Source organism: Pseudorasbora parva, chromosome 10 (genome assembly GCF_024679245.1).
Source record: "Pseudorasbora parva isolate DD20220531a chromosome 10, ASM2467924v1, whole genome shotgun sequence".
Taxonomy (NCBI): Eukaryota; Metazoa; Chordata; class Actinopteri; order Cypriniformes; family Gobionidae; genus Pseudorasbora; species Pseudorasbora parva.
Genome location: NC_090181.1, coordinates 7,174,135 through 7,198,352, shown reverse-complemented (window position 1 = coordinate 7,198,352; position 24,218 = coordinate 7,174,135).

Sequence of the window (24,218 nt, the reverse complement as noted above, 5' to 3'; positions counted from 1 at the left end):
TTGGAAAATTGTGTCTCACAAACTTTATTCAAATTCAGTCATTTCAGATGTGTTAGAACATTTTCAAACTTGAGCATAGTTACGTATTTACAATTACAATTATTCCTCCTCATCACATTAGCCGGTGTAATCCACATCTGGCAACCGAGTGTTGTTCTTTGCTTGGGTTTTAACGAAAAGGAAAAGTTTAAATTGCTTAAAACAGTCGCGATAGTGATGTTCCACGGCGGCATCCATCTTTGTAATGTACAAAATCTGCTTCACCGTCGCTGGGCTGTCGTTGTTGTGTGAAGCCCGCCCCAACGTTTCTGATTCGTGCTGCAATTTCGACGGATTAGAAATTCGCTTGAATGGGCTCTTTGCCTGACTACTTGCAGAGCCGATCTAAATTTGCAGGCAGTTTTCTGGGTTTTCGGGGGATAAATCTCATGGGCTCTTTTTGCAAACTCTTCATGCATTAAAACACATCGCAATGTGATACATTTGTGTTGCAAAACACTAAACACAAATTAAAAAAAAGAAAAAAAGTTACACAACTAAAACACTGTTTTCATCGTTTGCACACAACGACTCAAAATTGTTCACGTCTAATGATGTGATCAAACCAACTGTATAAAATATAGGACATATTGTATAAAATATATTCTGTCAGGACCACTTATCGTCAACTATGATTGACTGACTGCATATATTTTGGATTGGCGGTATTGTTCTGTTGTGGAAGAACTCCCTGCGCAGACTAGCATGGATAAGAGCAGGGAGATCAGCGATAACCCCCCTTTGGGTAAACAGAACAGAACCAACATAATATATTGCAGATATCATTTAATGTCAATATTAAAATGTAAAAATTATATCAATAATTTAAAATTAGTTAAAATACCAAATCCTGACTGAAAAGGCGGATCTGGGGATGGAGAAGCGTAAATCAGCTATGGAGAAACACGATAGCTGCTTATAGTACTGAAGGAGCGTATACAGTCTTGTTCAAAATAATAGCAGTACAATGTGACTAACCAGAATAAACAAGGGTTTTAGTATATTTTTTATTGCTACGTGGCAAACAAGTTACCAGTAGGTTCAGTAGATTATTAGAAAACAAACAAGACCCAGCATTCATGATATGCACGCTCTTAATGCTGTGCAATTGGGCAATTAGTTGAAAGGGGTGTGTTCAAAAAAATAGCAGTGTCTACCTTTGACTGTACAAACTCAAAACTATTTTGTACAAACATTTTTTTTTTCTTCTGGGATTTAGCAATCCTGTGAATCACTAAACTAATATTTAGTTGTATGACCACAGTTTTTTAAAACTGCTTGACATCTGTGTGGCATGGAGTCAACCAACTTGTGGCACCTCTCAGCTGTTATTCCACTCCATGATTCTTTAACAACATTCCACAATTCATTCACATTTCTTGGTTTTGCTTCAGAAACAGCATTTTTGATATCACCCCACAAGTTCTCAATTGGATTAAGGTCTGGAGATTGGGCTGGCCACTCCATAACATTAATTTTGTTGGTTTGGAACCAAGACTTTGCCCGTTTACTAGTGTGTTTTGGGTCATTGTCTTGTTGAAACAACCGTTTCGAGGGCATGTCCTCTTCAGCATAGGGCAACATGACCTCTTCAAGTATTTTAACATATGCAAACTGATCCATGATCCCTGGTATGCGATAAATAGGCCCAACACCATAGTAGGAGAAACATGCCCATATCATGATGCTTGCACCTCCATGCTTCACTGTCTTCACTGTGTACTGTGGCTTGAATTCAGAGTTTGGGGGTCGTCTCACAAACTGCCTGTGGCCCTTGGACCCAAAAAGAACAATTTTGCTCTCATCAGTCCACAAAATGTTCCTCCATTTCTCTTTAGGCCAGTTGATGTGTTCTTTGGCAAATTGTAACCTCTTCTGCACATGCCTTTTTTTTAACAGAGGGACTTTGCGGGGGATTCTTGAAAATAGATTAGCTTCACACAGACGTCTTCTAACTGTCACAGTACTTACAGGTAACTCCAGACTGTCTTTGATCATCCTGGAGGTGATCATTGGCTGAGCCTTTGCCATTCTGGTTATTCTTCTATCCATTTTGATGGTTGTCTTCCGTTTTCTTCCACGTCTCTCTGTTTTTGCTCTCCATTTTAAGGCATTGGAGATCATTTTAGCTGAACAGCCTATCATTTTTTGCACCTCTTTATAGGTTTTCCCCTCTCTAATCAACTTTTTAATCAAAGTACGCTGTTCATCTGAACAATGTCTTGAACGACCCATTTTCCTCAGCTTTCAAATGCATGTTCAACAAGTGTTGGCTTCATCCTTAAATAGGGGCCACCTGATTCACACCTGTTTCTTCACAAAATTGATGACCTCAGTGATTGAATGCCACACTGCTATTTTTTTGAACACACCCCTTTCAACTAATTCAACTAATTGCCCAATTGCACAGCCTTAAGAGCGTGCATATCATGAATGCTGGGTCTCATTTGTTTTCTGAGAATCTACTGAACCTACTGGTAACTTGTTTGCCACGTAGCAATAAAAAATATACTAAAAACCTTGATAATTCTGGTTAGTCACATTGTACTGCTATTATTTTGAACAAGACTGTATATGCATGTGGTGATAGACGTCATATTCCTATAGGTAGACGTGATCAGCTGACAGTCAGCTGAGGCGAGCTTGACTAACGTGACCTGACAGAAATGGCTCTATATGCTTTATTTTGCAGTTGCACTTTTGTGAAAAAAGTGAACTTTTGTGAGTGACTAATTTTCATTTAGAGTTTTCTTATGCATGCTCTTGCATTTAGACTGCTGTATTTTTACAGTAGAAATGCTGAATATACACACCTTCGATACAATATTCAGCACAATACTGTACTTGCAGTGCACAGTATACATTATATACACCATACTTCACCATAATACATGTTCTGGGTGCTGTGTTCTCTATTTTTTGATGAAGTGTCTAATGAATGATCTGTAGTGATTATATTATTGACTCCTGTGCGTATGATCTAAAAGCTTTGTTTGATTTTGAGAACGGGAAATTGTTTGATTTTTCCAGAAGAGCCAGGGGTTTTGTGAATGTAGTCTGAATATATTTGAATATGTGTTTAAGGTTTTGAGAAAATGGTTTTAAGAAATGTGTTTTAGCAATTCAGAAAAACTGTAATACTGACGCTTCCAAGCTTTATAATGACAGTGACGGGGTCCATTGAGTTTGAAGCTCAAAAAGTGCATCCATCCATCATAAACATACTCCACAGGGCAAACCATTCTCGTCGCTTCATAAAATGATTGTAGAGCCGCTGTAGTGAGATGGGCTTTGTAACGACGTCTTTAATGCCTTTATGGGTTTTAAGAGAGGAAATGACATTGGTGTCAATGAAGGCCTTTCTGAGCCATCGGATTTCAACAAAAATATCTTCATTTGTGTTCCGAAGATGAACGGAGGTCTTATGGGTGTCGGTCGACATTGAGGGTAAGTAATTAATTACATAATTTTTCTTTTTGAATGAAATAACCCTTTAAATACAAAGTTTTGGATATTAATCAGAGTAGCAAAAGCTAGAATAGGGAGTGAAAAGAGAAAAATAGGAAAGTGTTAGAATTTGTATTTGGATGGATGCCCTTTTTTGAGCTTCAATTGTATTTTGATTGCATTCATTTGAAAGACGAAAGTCATATACACCTAAGATGGCTTGAGGGCGAGTAAATCATGGGGTCATTTGAATTTTAAAGTGAACTACTTTAAATGAATCTCTGTTCTTTAAGCCTTGTGGCTGTAACAACAGGCATGCAGTGAGCGAGCGAGTGGAAACACAGCAGACTGATTCATTACTGCAGACTTATTGTTGTCGCACTGCTGATGCGTGCAAGCGTGTGTATGTTCGCAGGGGTTTAACTGTGAAGCACCATTTTTAATAGACATTGGCCAGACCAGACATTAGCCTGTACCAGCATGCAACACTCACTGTTAAAGAGACCAATTAAGCAGGGCTGGTGCATATTTCCTTTCTGATATGTTATGAAAGCACCAAAGCTGAAATTAAAACTCCATAAAAGAATAAAGAGAAACTTTAAGGATTTCGCAGAGTTATTTTGCACAACTAAATTTATTTAATTGAGGATTTTAATGATATTTTTACACACCAAAACCATGCATGTTTTAATATTTGATTTCTCTACTTAAAAAAACAAACACAAATTAGCCTGTCACAGAGTCCCTGCCAACATCCACCAACACCAATGCATCGTCACCACATCTCCACGCTCCACCCACTCGTTCAGTCTCCTGAATACTAATCACCTGCAATTCATCATCAAGGACGCTATAAAGACACTCACTTCTCTCACATCATTGACTGGTCTCGTCATATGTACCTGGACTTCTTAACTGAGGAGGTTTCCCATGGCTCTGTTTTGTCAAGTGACTGCTCTAAAGTGCTTGTTCATTGACTCACCTGCATCCACCGTCTACGTGTGCTCGTGTCTCTGTTCACTTAACCCTCTGCCCAGTCTGTGTCCTGACAGAGATATTGGTTACACTTTATTTGATGGTCCACTATAGACATTCTTATAACTAAGTTACTACATGTCAATCTATTCTCAGTATTAGTGTAGTACAGTGTATTCTACTGGTAGGTTAGGATTAGGTGTTCGGGTTAGTAGAATAAGTGGAATGTAGTTGGAAAGTGACTTTATTGTTAGTAGAATAGTGTTTTCAAATATTAAGCAGAATGTAATACTCTAATGAGAGTTACACTCTTAAAAATAAATGTTCTTAAATGGTTCTTTGGCAGGGTGTATGGTTCCATGAAGAACCTTTAATATCCAAAGAACCTTTCCATTTTACAAAAGGTTATTTTTGGTGCCGAAAGGTTCTTTAGCGTATGAAAGGGTTAGAAAAAAATGGTACTTTAAATAACCTTTTACAAAACAGTTCTTCAGGGAACCAAAAATTGTTCTTCTATACCATTGCCATGAAAAACCCTTTTTTGGTCCTTCCTTTATTTTTAAAGGGTTACTTCAGTGATGAGCATATGGCTTTGTATCAGTAGAAACCCTGGAGTATATTCAAATAAATGTGCTTTCCCCCCTCATATCCCCCTGAGACACGAGATTTATGCGTTTTATTTCTGGAAAAATTCCTCCTATGATGCAAATTGACGATATTTGCATCATAGGAGGAATGTTTGTCCAAAGGCTAAAGACTACAGCCAGCAGAGGGAGCCATTTCCGCATGTTTTGAACCCGCGCATGGGGGATGGAGATCACACTCAGAGCTCAGCTCAGCTGCAGGCACTCATTTAAACGGAGCTATGGTGAGCAATGTAAGTCTTTTAACTTCTAAAATTATTTTCTATGAAAGGTAAGCTTGCAAAGGCATGAACTGAAACTCGCCAGACTGAACTCGGGTTGTGAATGTAACTGTTATGCCACGAGTGTAGTCGCGATTACCTCAGCTCTCATCATGAGAGCTCATTCAGATCATTTATCTCACTCTTGCAGTTAGTGCTCAGTGCTGTGATACTCGCGCGGTCACTCACTCATTATATTGAACAGACATGTTCAGTTTTTAATTGTAGTGTCTTCTCCAACTCAGTCACTGTAATCCAGTAGCGGTGGCTTTGGGAATGGCCTCACAGGGCAGCAAAGCATTCTGGGAATTGTAGTCTTTCATCCCCATGAGACAAAAATACATTCTGTCTTTTCTCAGTCTAGAAGGCACCAAATTCAAAAATAATTTCACATTTCTACTACATTGATGACCCAGTTTAAATACAGATTCATCTTCCCAGCGCTGAAGTACCCCTTTAAGGGTGTAGATGACATGTTGCAAAGTTATTATAGTTAGGCTGTCTAAAGTGGACCATCAAAATAGTGTTCCTGAGATATTTTTCTCCTACACATTAAAGATTTGTGAGATAAAAACCCTACCGATCTCACGTCTCTGTTTGAACACACACACACCTTACAAACTGTTAGATACCAAAAGCCCTAATCTAACATAGGGATGTGATTTATGAGGGAATTTCAGCATTTAAATGTCAGTGTTTTTCAATTTCCAACCATCCAGGAAAAAATTCACTGGTAAATCACCAACTGTATTAGCCTGACAAGCCAGACCCACATCAAGATGTTTGGTCTGTGAGCTCACCATTCACAGGGCTCAATCTGAGGGGCGGGATAAACGCTTGTCTTTCAAACTTCCTCTGCACGCGATTGGATAGTGCTACAACCAAACAGAGCAATGTGAAGTGGATATAGTTGAAGCTAGTAAACATGTAAAGATAAAACATTCGCTGTATCCGGTTGGCAAAACTCCAAAAACATCTTCCTTTTATAAGAATCAATGTAGTTCAGTGTAGTTCTTTATTTTCTAGAGAAAAGCTTAAGTCCAAGTCAAATTAGATTTGATACCGCTAGGGTGCGTCTAGATTTCTAGGCTACAACTGTATAACCTTTTGGAAAACACTAAGTTTGCATCTGAACATTTTTGATTTGCTACTGCTGTAATTACATTAAGATTGAATAAGAAATAAATGTATGATTAGAATAAGTGTCAGGATGTTGACACTGTAACGAGTGAGGCACAGCTGAAGAACAATGGTCAGTTTATTTATGAAAGCAGCAGAATTGAGGCAGTGTAGGCGAGTAGGGACTTTGTGAACAGATTGTGGAGTGACTAAACTGAATGACAACTTGACACACACACACACACACACACACACACACACACACACACACACACACACACACACACACACACACACACACACACACACACACACACACACACACAGAGCAGATGAGATGAGGAGCACAGAGAGGATCACCAGGAGATGACTTGAGTTGACAAGGTGTTGACACAGCGATGACTCTGCCTAGATATAGCGTCAGGATAGCTATCAGGAGAGTCTCACCAAGTATTGTGGGTCTTTTGCTCAAGATGAGGCCAGACTATGGCTGCATCCAAAACCTTGAAAATGCTGCCTTCACAGGACACTTTTAAATGCAGGAAGGCACCAAGCAATGTCCAAAATCGTTTCGTGAGGTGCCTTCGTTCACAAAACACTGCCTTACAAGTCATTGTCTCATAAGGCAGTGAGCCAACAAGTCAGCTGCCTAGGTTCTCGGAGGCAGCCTATGTCTGTTTGTGTGTGTGTGTGTGTGTGTGTGTGTGTGTGTGTGTGCGTACATTCACTGGGGTTTTATAGAGTGTGATTGGAGTGCTGATGAGTGATGTGTGATCAGGTGCCGGGAAGGATCATTGAATGGAATTTAGTCTGTGACAATAAGCAAGGAAAATAAAATGAAAACTAAGGACTGGGACACAATAGAAAAAAAATGGAAACTGTTAAAACTGTGGGCGACCACAGACATAATGGCAGCTTCAACTGATTTTTTTTTTTTTTTAGCATTATAATCATCTAACTGCACACACTAGAAGCAGCGAGACCACACAACTGTCGATTTGTGACATTTTCACAGTGAGACGAGATCTCACAGAGACTAGCCAGATCAAACGTGACTCGAGGAGAATAATAAACAGAGGACTAATGACGTGGCCTGCGGCTTTTGTTTTACAGAAAGAAAAACAAAGGACAAAAAAAAGAAAAGAATATGGGTATAAAGGTCCTTCTCAAAAAAATAGCATATTGTATAAAAGTTCATTATTTTCCATAATGTAATGATAAAAATTTTACTTTCATATTTTAGATTCATTGCACACCAACTGAAATATTTCAGGTCTGAATCAACTAATTAACTCTGAACACCTGCAAAAGATTCCTGAGGCTTTTAAAAACTCCCAGCCTGGTTCATTACTCAAAACCGCAAGCATGGGTAAGACTGCCGACCTGACTGCTGTCCAGAAGGCCATCATTGACACCCTCAAGCGAGAGGGTAAGACACAGAAAGAAATTTCTGAACGAATAGGCTGTTCCCAGAGTGCTGTATCAAGGCACCTCAGTGAGAAGTCTGTGGGAAGGAAAAAGTGTGGCAAAAAACGCTGCACAACGAGAAGAGGTGACCGGACCCTGAGGAAGATTGTGGAGAAGGACCGATTCCAGACCTTGGGGGACCTGCGGAAGCAGTGGACTGAGTCTGGAGTAGAAACATCCAGAGCCACCGTGCACAGGCGTGTGCAGGAAATGGGCTACAGGTGTCGTATTCCCCAGGTCAAGCCACTTTGGGCTACAGAGAAGCAGCACTTGATTTTTTTTAGAAAGTAAAAAAACACTAAGACAGTTGGTAGATTAGAACATTTCACTTTTGATGCATGGCCTATTGTCTGCACTGAAATGGTTTGATTTGATTGGTGGTTTGACATGTTCATCAGATGGACCCTTCTTAGCTTATTCAATGTTCTTGAACACAAATTACCAAATTAAACGCCAGTAGTCAAATCTTTAGCTCAAATTCTTGGTCTAGTGAGAACCATTAGGGAAGGGACATAGAGAGAGTATTGCAGGTTTATGATTATGAGAACAGAATATTCCCCCTTCTCTGAACAGAATACAACAGAATTGCCGCTATACACTTTGAGCACTGCTCTGAGTAATATAATTTTCCTGTGGACATACAGCTAGAAATAGCCTGTCTTTCTAATGATGATGCCTAGAAGAGAATCGTGAAATGTGTAAATGTGCTTACTGTTCCTCTCATTATAAACCGTTAAAACACAATAATTAGGAGCCAAGCACCGAAGGTGTGAAGGCACCTATTGAAACCGTTAACATTCTTCTTCCGTTTCTTCTTCCACTCGAGTCTATGGCAGCCCATAGAACCGCTTGTGGGAAAGTTATGAAATAAACGCAGAATTTTTGGCAGTTGCGAAACTACACAAAGGGCTATATCTCCACAATGCTTTATCACATTCAAACCAAACTTGGTACATGTCATCACAAACATAACCTGAAGCAACATGCGGTGTTTTGGCGCAGCGCCACCTACTGGTCCGGAGATACGAAAAATGGCTATTTTTGCTTATAATTTCTGAACCGTTTGTCTCGTTAGATTAGGGGCATCATGTTATCCAAGTCGACTCATATTGAATTTTACCATGTTAACCATTAAAGCTGTCGTCCAATTTGAATTATGTGCTAAAATGCTGTATTTTGTGAATGCATGAATGGATTGTTATGAAACTCGGTATAGGTCATCACCACAATGCCCAGAAGAAGCGTGAGAAGCTTTGGAACAGCAAATTAGATTTTTTTTTAAAAAAAAAATCTTATAACTTTGGGTGTGGTTGACTTATTTTCAATCTATAAGTAACTTTTTTTTGTCTCCTGAATCCTTGAGCTGATTAGCTGATATCTTCAAAACTGCTAGTCCAATCGAGATGAAACCAGCATCAGAAGTTCGGAAATTTAGATTGAGAGCAAAATGTTCATGAACAAATGTCAAAATATTGATAGTAAAGGGAAGGGTAGTAAAATCCAATCAAAGTCAATTGTCAGTCATTTTTAGTTTTTTTTCACATAAATGTCTATAACTCCAAAACGAAATGAGATTTTCACCAAATTTACACACATGTATGGGCTCACTCTGAGGACACATAACAAAATTGTTAGGTTGTGCCAATTGGTAGCGCTATAATTGAACAAAACATGAAAATGGCTCTATTCAACTCAATGTATTAATGTGGGGTTTCAACATTTTTGCTTAATTTTCTATAAATGTCTTTACTCATTTTTGCAGTTGGTTTGCTGCTAGCTTCCTTGTTTGCTTCTGTTGCGCTTGGCCCTGGTAATTGCTGCTTGCAGCAGTATTCGTAATTTTTTTATTTTATTTAACTTAACATGCACCATAGGTGAAAAGGTTAGAGCCAAAATAAACACACAATATTTTGATATCGCCATTCGTTTTTCAGGGTGATATTAGACTAATAATGTGTATTTCACTGTTTGGCATGATGTTCTATTTCATCTCAATAAAAGAAGAGCATTTCTGTAATGGCTGCTGCTCCTCTAATTTAAAAGATTAAAAGTTAATTGATCATTGCAAATCATACAAACCTAACCACAACTCATTTTTTTTAAGTCATAGTGTATCCTAAAAAGCGTAATTTGTCAGGAATTGGAAACTTTTAGGATATTTTCATGTTGTGATTTGCCAAAATATACAGCCTACCGTAAGGAAATGCCAAACCCTTGTACATGTCGAAGTGTATTTAGAAGTACAGTAGTGCTTCAGTCTTTCAAATGTCAACCTTAGACCGATGTCAGTCATGCTCACAGTCTGTTCAATGATGTTTGATGTTTAACACAGAACTCAAAAGAGCAGGCTCAAATCGGCAGTTCCAATCTGATTGACTGAATTTATGTAGCAATTGTGTATATTTTTTTTACTGTGTTGTTGCTGTGAACAAATTTGAGGCACAACTGAAGCAGTTTATGAGGTTAGGGGTAGTTATAGTTATGTGGTAGTTATTTATTACTTTAAACATATTCTGATGTGGTTATGGGACTTAGTTGCCAACTATGTCTAGATATCCATGAGCAGAATTGGGTGGGTGGATGTGGATAGAATAACTGGCTGTAGCATTGTTTTTCTGCTAAACAAGTAGGTGAATTTAGCATGTGTCCTAAATATCTGCAAACATATTATGGTATTTTATGTTTTAGTAAAGTGAAAAAATGTACATATAGCACCTTTAAAACAAACAAACAACAAAATGAAAAGTAAAGTGCCAGCTCCTCATGGATGACTGACGTGTAAAAACATAATTAAATTGACAACATAAATGTCCCAGGCCTAGTTGTCTCTCATCATTCGCCGTAGTTGCTACTTTTAGGCTCCCGGAGATCCTCCGTGAGAACTCGAGGCCGGTGTGGCTACATACCCCCTTTTGCCCCTCGAAAGAAAAGGAGAAAGAAGCATGAGAAGAGATAGACAGGAGCAAATCTTGTTCGGGTTCTCAAACCACACTGCCATCTGGTCCTCCTCCAGCTGGATGAACTCTTCAGTGTTGCTGGATAGCCCTCAGTGGAAACCCCTCTGACTCCTCCGCCACCTGATGCCGACAGGTCCTCTGCGTTCAGGCAGCAGCAGGGGCCCCCATTCCCTGCTCCTTTGGTGGACGGCAGCAGGTTTCAATCCAGATGAACGGTTGCAACTTCTCCACTCCTGCCCTTCCAGAACCTATAGGCAGCCGGCAGCAAGTTTTTCCACCACCCCTCTCCCCATTAGACGTAATAGACATCTAACCATAGCCCAAGAATAGAGTAGTCCTCTAGAACATGAACATGTCAAAGAAAGGAAACCAAATACCTTGTACTCGCTGTTGGCTTTGCTTACATGATGGAATATCAAACATTGGCTAGAAGTGGGTTACTCATAGCCGGACTATAGTTAACCGAGAAAGTGAAATAACGCCTATTGCCTACTGGGTTGAATGTACCTGATGTCATAAAACAAGACTTTCCAGGTATTCATATTCACATTTTTTCAGGACGATTTCTGTGTCTCACAACACAACATACCGTGTAGTTAAACAAGAGACTGGATCATCTAACCAATCAGAGCAAAGCAGGCTCTCAGAAAGGAGGAGTTTAGACAGACTGAATCAAACCAAATAAACCAAAAAGTGGACAATTACGAATGAATGACAAAATATATATAGTTTTCAACAGATTGTCAGACAATTCTGTTGTTGGCAATTCTTCTCTACACGAGACGGCTAATTAGCTAAACATTGTAGGGAGAAAGCCAATCTTTCCTGTGCATTATTGGGAACAAAGATTTCAAATTAAATGTTGGCTAGAACATAACGCATGCTTTTCCACTGACGTCATTTTTCGGTTATGCTAGCCTAGTTGTTCTTCAGCAACAATTGTTCCCCATTGTACAATACATATCTAAAATCTCAAGAAGGCTAGCAAACAACAAACACTGAACAAACTTGTTGGGAGAGCAATGTTGGAACCCATTAAGAGTGAGAGAGTGGGCTGGAGAGTAGGGGGCTCCCAGCAATAAAACCATATGACTTACATTAAGTGAGAAAGATGAAGTACTAGGACAGGAGGAAATGGGATTATGATATGGCCTGAGGGGAATGAATATCTGGCAGAAGTATTGCATGATCAAGGGTGACTCAGCTCTAGCAGGTGAAAAGAAATAAAATAAATAAACCCCTCCATCATCTCCTTCATATTTCTTTCTTTTGTCCATCCTTTCTGTTTGCCCATTATGAATAATAAAAAAGAAAGGGGGAAAAAAAGAAAGGAAGATTTGCATTGTAGGTGGCAAAAGGAAAAACAGAATAGTTGCAGATAGCAGGATGAAAAAAAAACGCCTGTCCATTATTAAGGCTGTCAGTTGTTAATACAATCAATAATTAATTAATTAATTAATTATTATTTAAATGAATCACTTAAACCCAAAATAAAAGCAAAACAATGGCTAAATCTCAAAACAAAGATAAGCCTTTCACTGGCATTTGCTGTTGAGTTTCTCAGTCTGTCCAACAAAATACTTTAGGGTTTAGGGCTGGACACATTTGCACATTATGACTTCCATATATTTTTATAAATGTTGGTCTATATACAACTACCAAATTATACCGATGGCAATTTCATCTCGCTGTTTTCCAACAACTTTTGACATTAGCGCCAACTGACGCTGCCAGGGTTTTCTCTCCAAATAGTTAAGTGTTTCTCAAATTGAATGAGAATATATTCCATAGTACAAAAACAAAAGAAATCAGATATTACAAAACATGACCCTAAATAATAATGTTTTCACAAATCATTCTGAATTAAGGATTTGATCGAGTTTGACAAGGGCCAAATTGTGATGACTAGGGTCAGATTATCTCCAAAACTGCAGCTCTTGTGGGGTGTTCCCTGTCTCTATCAAGAGTGCTCCAAGGAAGGAACCACCGTTCAAACGACAACAAGGTCATGGGCGGCCAAGGCTCATTGATGCATGTAGGGTGTGAATGCTGGCCCGTGTGATCTGATCATACAAGCTACTGTAGCTCAGATTGCTCAAGAAGTTAATGCTGGTTCTGACAGAAAGGTGTCAGAATACACAGTGCATCTCAGTTTGTTGTGTATGGAGCTGCATAGCCGCAGACCAGTCAGGGTGACCATGCTGACCCCAGTCCACCGCTGAGAGTGCCAACGGTGGCACGTGGGCATTAGAACTGAACCACAGAGCAATGGAAGAAGGTGGCTAAAAATACAATTTTAACTATAGTTTTTAGTGAGCATTAATCTTGTTGAAATTAAAGCTACACTGTAAAAAAATATTTAGAAAAAGTTACCTGGTTGCCTTAAAATTGAGTCCATTGAAATTAAAACTGAGTTAATACAATGAATTTTTTTTTTTGATATTGGACATCCTTTATTAAAATATTATTAAAAGATTCTGTAGGAATATTGGGTAATTGTGTGTTTTATTTCTGATGACGCAGTGAAACATGCCAAATAGTGCTATTTTCATGATTTATCACATTTATGTGGTTCAGATACAATAATATTTTGAGTTTCTATTTATTAAACAAATTTCCTTCAATGTATCAACTCAAATTTTTTATTTCAATAAACTCAAAATTTTAAGGCAACCAGGTAACTCACTTTTTTAAGTTAAATCAACAAAAACCAACAAACATTTTTTACAGTGTACATCTTCACCTGTAACAATAATTCAGTGCTTACTGAGCTTTGAAGTGTTAGATGATGAGTTCAGGAATCGGATACTTAAGGTTAGGATTCGGATAGTTGTTATAAAATGCAAATTTTGATTCCGCTTATTGATTCATGTGTGCCCATTTTAATGTGGGTTTAAATCATTCAAGCTAAAGATTCAAAATAGAATACTGAGTTCTCTTTCTCGTCGTCTTGTGTGCGGCGGCTGCTATGAGACACTCGCTGCAGTAACCTAGATCAATATTAGACATGGTAAAACATGGTGCTCATGTTATATCAATAAAGTCAATTAAATCAAGATTTTTTTTTAAACAATAAGACTGTGTTGCCCTGTATAACAATGATTAGTTATCTGTTGGTAAATGTACATGCTCAGAAAAAAAGGTACAGTTCTGTCACTGGGGTGTACCCTAAGGTACAAAAGTGTAAAGGAACATCTTTGTACCTTACTCACCCCTAAATGGTACATTTAAATGGTTTCCCCAAAATAAAATAAAATAAAATAAAATAAATGGTTTTTAGATGTTTTTTTTTTTTTTTTTTTTTTACATTTAAAAAATTACAACCTATTTGAGATTTTTCAATCAGGCTTTCGCTCGGCCCACAGCACCAAAACTGCTCAACTCAGGGTGACAATTAACCTTCTGATGACAGCTGATTCAGGATCACCAGCACTGCTCATTCGACACAGTGGACTATACCATCCTCCTGGACCGGATCTGGAGCAGCACTGCAGTGGTTTCAGTCCTATCTTTCTGACAGGACTGAGCATGTTATATTTGGAGAATGAGTCCAGGCTGCTCCTTGTTACATGTGGTGTTCCGCAGGTGTCGGTTCTCGGCCAAATCTTATTCATCCTCTACATGCCCTCGGTCCTGTCATCAGCAGACATGGACTATCTTTTTTTATTATGCTGATGACACACAACTTTATATCAAAACTGTCCAGAGCCCCTCTGCAGCTCTGTCACGACTCACCACATGTCTTGAGGAGATTAAGGCATGGATGGGAAGTAACTTTCTCCAGGTGAACTCCTAGAGAGGTACTACTGGTTGGCCCTCATCAGGTCCACTCCTCTCCCTTATCCCAGCTCATCTTTGACGGCCAGGTCATCACGTTCTCCTCCTCAGTCACTAATCTAGGGGTTCGGTTTGACCCCCAGCTGACCTTCAATGACCATATTAAACACATCTCCAAAACCTCCTTCCACCACCTTCGAAACCTCTCCAAACTCCGTCCCGTTTTTTTCTTTTCCAGATGCAGAGACACTGGTCCATGCCTCTGTTTCCACCAGACTGGACGACTGCAACGGACTCTTCAGTGAGATTATATTAGTACCTTAAAAGGAATCAGAAATTTAAGAGTGCGAATTAGTACCTTAAATGGATAGTTCACCCAAAAATGAAAATGTGATGTTGATGTTCTTACCACCAGGGGATCCAAATTGTAGGTGTGTTTGTTTCTTCAGTAGAACACAAATTAAATGTTTTAATGCCAACCGTTGCTCGTATAATGCATGTCACGTCTGCATGTCAGCAGATAAACATCCAATTTTCATTTTTGGGTGAACTATCCCTTTAAAGGTACATATTAGTACCTTTTCGGTTTTGTACCTTAGAGTACCGCACCAGTGACAGCACTGTACCTTTTTTTCTGACAGTGTATCCAAACTGTTGCTCCCCTGTCTAATAAAACACATATTAAAGCGTCTTTGGTGTTTCCATGGAAACCAAGGGTTACATGGGTATGATGGCATTTAATAGGTCACACGTGTTCTGGTTAAAATAGCTCATTCCTCTGTATTTAAACACTCTTGGAAACATTTGGGATTAGTACACAAGTCAACAAAATATATAACTGTTTTTTGGATATTTTAATCCATAAATCTTTTGGATCTTTTGTAATTGGATCCTACAACTTAAACAAACAGTAAGGGCTTTGCTTCCATTTTGTAGAATTCCTCCACATGCTGCTGCTATGTATCAAAGTTGAATTGCTCTGATCGTAAGAAAATTTCATGGTCAGCATGAATCATTATTTTTTTTTATCAAAGTACTTTTTAAAATATTAGTCACACTAAGTTAAAATGTTAAATTAGCCCTAATTATTTTGTCTAGTTTGCCAGCATTTTTTTTTTTTTTTTTTTTGCAGCAATGAATCATAAAATACAACAATAGTCCAGCTGTTTCAATTCTTTTCCTGTCCCTGCTACCCCCACTCTCCAATCTCTCAGGAGTCCTTGAAATACACAGCACAGTGACCGAGGAAGAAAGAAACATCGAAAAACTGAACACGCTCATTAAGGAAAACCGCAAGCTTCTTTATAATGAAGAATAAGAAAAGAATATTAGAAAAGCTTTTGAAGGGAAGAGATATGGAGGGGGGAGGATGACAATTAGCTAATGCCAAAACTGCTTCCTCCGCTGAGCCAACTTAACCTATTACTGCCATCTGAGTCACTGTCTTACCCCTTCTTGCATTTATCATCCCGTAATGCCCATAAGAGCCTTCAGATTGCGTCTGCATATGTGCGTGGGCTCTGTTTTATTGGTCAACCCGCTTGTGTTGGAATTCAGATGTTTTTGTTGATGTAATAGATGCATTATCTCTAATGCATCTAATGTGAGCACGGATTGAAACGCATCAAAGTGAGTGAGTGCTCTGTAGTGCAAAAGCATACAAACCTGAAGAATGGTTTGTTTCATTCAGTGATTGACTGAGCTTGAATTGGCTTCATATTTCATCATGTTTCCTCTTCTGCAAATATGACTGACCTTAATTTAACCCTCTCCTTTGCGGAAACTTATGTTTCCCTAACACAGAACAGTAGAAGAAACAGGATTAATGTGACTTACTAAGTAGGTTTTATCTTTTTGGTACTTGAACGATATTTTGTTAACCAATCATATTTTAGGGGTGATGTATGCTATGTTGCATTCCAATTTGTTGTAAATCTTTGTGTGTGTGTGTGTGTGTGTGTGTGTGCCTTTATTTATATTACATTGTGGGGACTAAATGTCCCCATAAGGATGGTAAAACCTGAGATCACCTACATTGTGGGAACCAGTCAGCGGTCCCCACTTTTCAAAAGGCTTGTACATCATACAGGATGAGTTTTTTTTGAGAAAGTAAAAATGCAGAATGTTTCCTGTGATGGGTAGGTTTAGGGGCAGGGGCAGTGTAGGGGGATAAAAAATACGGTTTGTACAGTATAAAAAACATTATGCCTATGGAGAGTCCCCACAAAGATAGTGAACCAGGTGTGTGTGTGTGTGTGTGTGTGTGTGTGTGTGTGTGTGTAACCCCTCCTGATCGAACCGCACACTCCAAATGGACTCAAAGCCGCTTCCACTGGCGTGAGAGTCAGACAGTCTAACAAGGAGGCTAAAGTAGGGATGGCTCGATACCACAATTTTGGCTTCGGTACGGTACCACAATCTAATACCGAAGTACCGATATTAAATCGATACCACAAGGTCTGATATTAGCGCGGGTATATTGCACGCAAATGAGAACAATTATGCAAGTTTTGAGTTTATAAAGTGGGAAATTACCACAAATGTTTATTAGTAAATTAATCAGCGAAGCTTATCACATCAAATCAGTCATTTGAAAACTTTCTTGTGAGAAATAATTTCAGCAAAAATCTCTCAAAATTAGCTAATTGCTTCTGGTTTCAAAAGACATCGCACTACACTAAAGCAATCTGCATAATCCGATTCAACATTTCACGCTCGTCTCGGGACGGATAACGGAAATCATTTGAACACGCAAGAGATTTTATAGCATTTCGTAATAAGTTACAGGAGACATGAGCTTATAACAACGACACACACACACACACACACACACACACACACACGCGCCTGTCACTTAGTCACGCTCGCACATTACACATTAAGTTTCCTTAAACAGTCAAATACACAGAATTATGTACAAATGTCCGTCTTTAGTGAGTATTCACATAAACACAGTCGGCGGTGTCTAACGCGAATGTAAACAGTGCAATAGTATGCGTGCAAATATAATGAGATCTAAATGTCATTGGTTGAAACGAACGCTGGAGATTGTGATATTTGATCTTATGTTAGGCTGTGTGTGTGCGTTGATCAGTGTTAAAAAAACAAAAATGTCTAAATGAGATGGTTTGAATGATTCACTGACCTGTCGATCTCTTAAGAAGTCCTAAAGTCAGGATAGTGACAGATGCTTCTTGGCTAGGTTTGATGGTTCTTCATCAGTTTTATAAGCAAAGTCATTACAAATGTCACTTCTACTCCTCTCTTTATTCATTCGTTTTGGGCATCTTGAGTGAGATTCAACTGCTTTATCCATTTTGCCCGTCTATGTTGTTGTCACATTTGCCGGTTGTTTCGGGTCAGTTGGGGTAGCGCGCTGCCATCTAGCGGTGAACTTCGGAAAAGCAGCATATACCGAAATGTGCCAAATCATGATATCGTACCGTTTTAAATAAAATATATACCGGTATTTTTCCAGTACCGGTATATCGCGCATCCCTAGGCTAAAGGCAGCAACCTCTAGCGTCCTCTTGAGATCAGAGGAGTGAGGTTTACTCGCACAGCAACTTCTAGCTGGCCTCTGTTACATGATCAACTGACTGAAATCTATGGAAGCTTTGTTTCTGTCACTGAATACAAAATAAAAAAGTAATTGTGACTTTTTAACATACAATTCTGATTTTTTTTTCTTTCTTGAAATTGTGTGACACAAACTCACAATTGCAAGTTATAAAGTCAGAATTGTGAGATAAGGTACCATTACATGTATAATGTGTATTTATAATTATTATTTTTTTAAACAGGCTTCCATAGAAATGTAAGCCTGTGCTCATTGAAAATCCTGCTTAAATGTCTTTGCATTCAATTCACATGTGCATTTTCTAATCTAGAAAAATTCCTGCTTTTTTTTTATCAACCAATAGCCAAATTAGCCAAGACTCCACACTGATGCACAAAGCGATTTTAGATGTACAGAACAGACAGAATATTCTGTCGAATACTAAAATTGGATGTGATGCAATAATCAGTCACACTGGAACTACAGCTACAGCTCTCGACCTGAGGTTAGAAGCATTGCATCTTGTTACTGTGACATGGACTCTTTCTCTTGGGCACAATGAGCAAGCTATATTCTACAATACAATACAAATCATTCTATATATTTTATATATTTTGTGTCAATTAATCGCATAAATCCCTGGTGCTTGGTGTATCCTCTTTCACCCTGATGTAAGAAGGAACCCACTATGAATCAACCTTAAAACAAAATGACTGGGAACAAAAATAGTTTAGATAAGAATGATCTCATATGATGTTTGTTACAGCATCTTCTCAAAATTGTTTGTGACTTAATGAACCACATACTGTATATGGGAGTAAAGTACTGATGTTAACTGATTAAAAAAAAGAAAAGAAACTGCTTTTTGCTGTTCATGTAAATTAAAGCTGCAGTTCGTAAGTTTTGTATCTTTTGCTTTTGATTCTGAGTGAATCTCCTGTTGTCACTGATGATTGTCTTTTGGACCATTCTTGATTACAATCCGCCATCAAAATTATAATTTTAATTATTCCAACTGCTCTGAGAAAAGGCTATGAATGACCCGCCACCAGCCGAATCCTCACATGTGAAACTACTACTTCTAGGCGGACTCCTTTATCTATGTGACATAATGATGCAAAGATGAAGCTTACAGTTGTGAATCAGGCTAAGGTAAGGAGATTTGTACGTATTTGTACGACCTCACTTGTACGAATTCGTATGATTTTGCTATATCATACATCTTTGTCAAGTTTCCGGATTCGTATGATTCCGTACAAATGACCTACCCCTAACTCCACCCCTAAACCTACCCGTCACTGCGGTTTAGACAAATCATACAAAAGCCTACGAATTAACCACCCCATACAAATGCATACGCAACCTGATCTCACACAAATGCGTATAAATAGTACGAGTGTGCAATGTCGTGGAATGTATACGCCAAAACTCATTTTGGCGTGCATATGATACGCTGTTTTTCGCGTGCATATGAGACGCACTTTATGGCGTATATATGACACGCGCTTGGGTAGGTTTAGGGTGGGGGGTTTCGTATGTATAATACGCCATAAAATGCGTATCATATGCACGCGAAAAACAGCGTGCCATAGACACGCCAAAATGAGTTTTGGCGTATACATTCCACGACATTGCACACTCGTACTATTTATACGCATTTTTGTGAGAATACCCTGGCATACGATAGCATTGGCCAGTTAAGTATTTGCAAAAAAATTGGGTAATTTTTAACCCAAAACATTACAGACTACAGCTTTAAGTATAATATGACATTAATTTTGATTAATTTGCAGTAATTAAGTTTTGACTCCACAGCCTGCGTGTGACATCATTAATGACAGTCCTATATTGTCAGAATTACGAGTTAAAAAGTTATGAACAATTTAAAAGATGATCGCAACTTTTTATCTCACATTTCTTACTTTATAACTCAATTCCGAGTTTATATTTTGTGAAAAAATGTCGGAATTGTGAGATATAAAGTTGCAAATATCTTTCAAATAGCATTATTCCATTGTTGAAACAAGCCTCCAAAAAGAGATATAGAGGTATTATATAGATTACATTTTGAGATTATATAAACAATCAAGCAGATTAGATTTGCTATATTGTATACATGCAGCTCTGGAAAAAAATAAGAGACCACTTAACATTGATTTCTCAGCTGTATATGCAAAATTGCTTTACGTGATGTATACATTTCATTTTAAGTTTGTATTTTGAGCTTCTGAGACTTTAGCTTGTTCCTAGTTCACCAGCCATTAAAATAGTAGTTTAATACATTTATTGGGTGAACTAAAACTTTAAAATATTATTAATGTGGAAATTAGGTGTACTTGATAACTTATCCAAATGTTCACAACGAGTATTTATCCTTGCTATTTGATGTGTTATGGGAATAGACACCTTCCTATGCCACAGAAACAGCACAAAGAAAATGCGAAAAAATATATATAGTGTACACTGTAAAAAATTTCCCTGTAAAATAACAGTAAAGAGCTGGCAGCAGAGACGCCAGCAGTATACCGTTATTTTTACGGTATTCATATGTAAAATTATTTTACGGTAGTAGTCTGTAAACTAGAAAAACGGTATATTTCTGTATTTTTATAATTTACAGTAAAGAGCTGGCAGCAGAGACGCCAGCAGTATACCGTTATTTTTACGGTATTCATATGTAAAATTATTTTACGGTAGTAGTCTGTAAACTAGAAAAACGGTATATTTCTGTATTTTTATAATTTACAGTAAAGAGCTGGCAGCAGAGACGCCAGCAGTATACCGTTATTTTTACGGTATTCATATGTAAAATGACTTTACAGTAGTAGTCTGTAAACCAGAAATGCTGTATATGTCTGTAGTCACACTGTTAAATTATTTCACAGTCTAATACAGTAAACTGTGAGAATTAAAGTAACAACCTAAACAATATATTTTCAATATATAAATATATATTATAATTTTCAAATAATCACAGAAATATGTTGCATTTTTTAAATAAGTTTTTTTATTTTTTACTGTATTAGAAACACAATAAATTTAGCAGTTTCCTAAAATATCAGTCTTCGTTGCAATCAATATTAATTGCAATTAACTTCAGTATTCTCAGGGCTATAGGCAATTGCTTAAGATATGCATTATTGTGAATATTATGGAAAATAAGCAATAACTTCAAAATCAAATACCTTTATTCCAAAGAGCAATGTCAATTTTAGCATGAATACAAAAAAATGGAAAAAAATAACATAAAACAAAATCCTTTTGGGCATTTCTACGAGATTTCTAGTAGCAAAACGAGCCTAGTAGTATCTGTTATAGACTATGGCAATAAACTTGAAGAGTTAGTTCACCCAGCCCATGATTTACTAACCTTCAAGTCAGTATATATGACATTCTTCTTTTAGATTCTTCTTTTTATTTCAAAATGCTTACACTACGTCTGACGTGCGTAACTGGTGTGCAATGTCAGACATAGCGCAAGCGTTTTGAACTGCGAGAGGCGCTACACTTTTTTCATAAGCTGAATAATAACGGTGATTAGCCTGAAGCTAGATAATTTACTTTATAAAATTTTAAATATGGATATTTTTCTGACACAAACGCAATAATTCACTTCAGAAGGCCCTTTTTAATCCGCCGGAGCCGTGTGGAGCAGTTATATGATGTATATGTGCACTTTTATGGACTTAAAAAAACAGAACAACAATGCCGTTATAAAGCTTGGAAGAGCTAGGACATTTATTAATGTAACTCTGACTGTATTCGTCTAAAAGAATAATGTCATATACACATAGGATGACTTGAGGGTAGAAAATCATGGGCTAATTTTCATTTTTGTGTGAACTAACCCTTTAAATTGCTCAGAGACTGCCCCTAACCCTTACCAAACATGAAGGGAAAAACCTAGTTAATTAAAACCTAGTTTAATTTAACATATAAGTTTGAAGACCTAAAAAGTACAGTACAACATTTTGAAAGTAGGCATCAATAATATGCATCAATTAAAACATTTTAGGGTTTATTTCATTTCAGGTTACTCTTTAAATTGTCCTGTGAGGTAGGCTCGTATTTTTACCGCTTAAAATAGTCATTTGAGGTAGCTTGTGTATTTACATCTTAGTTTATATGGATCCAGGAGAGATGTCCATCACTTTGGTAGCCGCTGTTCCTCTCTGCAGTATTATTCCAGTGTTGTCACTGTCAAACAACAACAAACAATCATAATAATAAATAAACTGTAAAATCACAAACGTACAGTATACACTCCAAGCTAATGCTTACAAAAGTTAATAATACCAGTTCTCTTGTGGTTTAATGTGGTAATGCCAGACTGTCAAAACAAAGAGAGCGAGATTAAAGAGCTCACCGATTTATATCAGTTCCATTGAAAGTCAAGGAGATTCTTCAGTAGCATGGCGACGTGTCTCAAAAGACTTCTTCTGGACGATCATACCGTTCTTCTTGGAGACAACCTTGCTCCTTTTGGCCTTTGTCCCTTTCTCTGGATTTATACCAACAAAGCACCTGAAATCAAAATAGTCTAAGATCAGAGTGTTGCAACAACATGCTTTCAGTTAAATGCAATGAATTGTTTTGTTTTTTGTCTTTCTTCATTGCACAAATAGAGTGGACTTGAATGACATATAAAAGTGACGTCAAATTAAATTATATTAAAGTCAAGTCAACTTTATTTCTATAGCACTTTTTACAATGCAGATTATTTCAAAGCAGTCCCTTACGAAACAAAAATATATTGCAATATACTAGAATTTATATTGCAATACATTAGAAAATATATTTCAATGTATCAGAAACTTCCTCATATATTTGAAAATATATAGCAATATATGGATGGACAACCTATTGCTATATATTGATTCATATATTAAAATACATTGATATACAAACAAAACTGAATTATTTCATGTATGTTTATTGAAACAAAGTATTTTTTGTGAGTTAAGCAAGCTCCTGCATATTTTTACAGAGGTTGATTAACAATAGCCCAAATCAGATGGTGCATGACATTCAATATATTTTCTATATTTAGAAAATATGATGGTGCATGACATTCAATATATTTTCTATATTTAGAAAATATTTCTATTAGGGCCGGGACTTTAACGCGTTAATTAAGATTAATTAATTACGTGACTTTAACGCGTTAATTAATTACGCAAAAAAAAAAAAAAAAAAAAAAAAAAATTACCACACTTATTTTTGCACCGCGGAACGTTTTTGAATGAATGAGTTTCGACGGACCAATTATACTGGAACACCAACTAGCGCTCCGGAGTCACGACAACAACGAACCATGTGAAGATGAACGAAGCTATGGAACGAAGAAGCTGATGAGACTGCTTTGCTTGGCCCCGTGGATGGGAAATTTTGTTTTAAAAAACGAAAGAATGGAAGCGTCGTCAAGAGCATGGTTGTGTGCAAGCTATACAACAAGGAATTCCCGTATCACCGCAGCACATTGAGCCTCAAATATCACAAATACTTCTGCTAAACTGGCAAACATGCACTGGTCTGCTGGACTGAAATAAATAAACAATATTTTGTTGATTAAGCTAATGTTTTCAGTCATTATTCAATGGTATACTAAAAATACATGTGAAAAATTACTTCTCATTGTTCTCAGGTCAAATATTTATATGCAATTAAAATGCGATTAATTAATTACAAAGCCTCTAATTAATTAGATTATTTTTTTTAATCGGAGTTGCGGCCCTAATTTCTATATTAGATTTTAATCTGTTACATTTTAAAATATATGACAGACAGTGTACATTAGATTATTTCATATTTACCATGTATACAATATATATGATAATTATATAGGCCTACTATATAATATAAATCAATATATTTAAGACATATGTTCCCATATAAATCTGATTATATTATCCAGTACATTGAGGTATATTATCTCATATAATTTTACATATATATTTACATATATATAATGACT